We start from the raw sequence: 1237 nt of genomic DNA, 5'->3' as shown, positions 1-1237 counted from the left end.
CAATGACATGAGACAAAGTATATGTGAACTGCTGTATGGAAAGTGAATTTGCTCTGTAAATCTTCACCCAAATCACAAAAAAGAAAAAAAAAAAAAGGATGTGGAGAGATTGGGACTCTCATACACTGATGGTGGGATTGTAAAATGATACAACAACTGTGGGAAGTGGTATGGCTATTCCTTCAAAAGTTGGAATTAGAAATATCATTTGATCCAACAATCCCATTACTAGGTATATATCCTAAAGAAGAGAAAGCCAGGGCAACAACAGATATACACATACCCATGTTCATCACAGCACTATTCACAATAACAAAGAGATGGAAACAACCTAAGTACCCATCAACAGAAGAATGGATAACCTAACTGATACACATGCACACAGTGGAATACTATACAACACTAAAGAATAATGTAGAACCTGTGAAACACCTCATAACATGGATAAACTTGGAGGAAATTATGCTGAGTAAAATAAGTCAATCACAGAAGAACAAATATTATATTAGTTCACTATTGTAAAATGTCAAGGAAACATTTATATATGGAAGGAAGCTTTCTTTGTTGGTTACTAGGGATGGAAGAGGAGGGGAGGGAACACTGCAAGACAGGTAGAGACAAGTATTGATTTGGGTGAAGGGAAGGGCAACGTACCAAAAGTGAGTGATCAATAGGGTGGAATTTTCTATGAAGACATAGAGAGTTACAGACAACAAAGATGAACCCTTTTGCATGTACAATACTGTGTTTCAAGCGATGGCAAGCATTGATCTATGATGGATAGATGGCTGGACAGGCTGAATGATCAGGTATATCCAGACAGGGGTAGTGTGCCCATGACCATGTATAGGGTTAACAAACAATATTTCTACATGTGTATTTATATGAGCTGTATGAATGTCCAGATGTATAGTACAGCTTACAAGGGGCAAGGTTGTGGTGGCTTCTTGGCCACAGCCCGTTACCTGGAGGAGTGAGTAGTTGGATCTGAAGGCTCAGGGCCATGGTCATAGGGGACCTCAAGCTCAATTGGCATGAGTTGCTACAGAAAAACATTGTTCTATAGCCTACTTTAGTGAGTAGCAATTGGGGTTGTAAAAGCTTGCAAGTGACCATTTTGATACAATAATGAGTCTCCCTTAGTCCAGAGGGAGCTCTTGTAGCATAGTGCCTAAGACACTTGACTGCTAATCAGAAGGCTGGAGGTTTAAACCCACCAGCCACTCCTCGGAAGGAA

Source organism: Orycteropus afer, unplaced genomic scaffold (assembly GCF_000298275.1).
Source record: "Orycteropus afer afer isolate SDZICR_OR568_19922 unplaced genomic scaffold, OryAfe1.0 scaffold00071, whole genome shotgun sequence".
NCBI classification, from domain to species: Eukaryota; Metazoa; Chordata; class Mammalia; order Tubulidentata; family Orycteropodidae; genus Orycteropus; species Orycteropus afer.
This window is presented reverse-complemented; position numbering follows the sequence as displayed.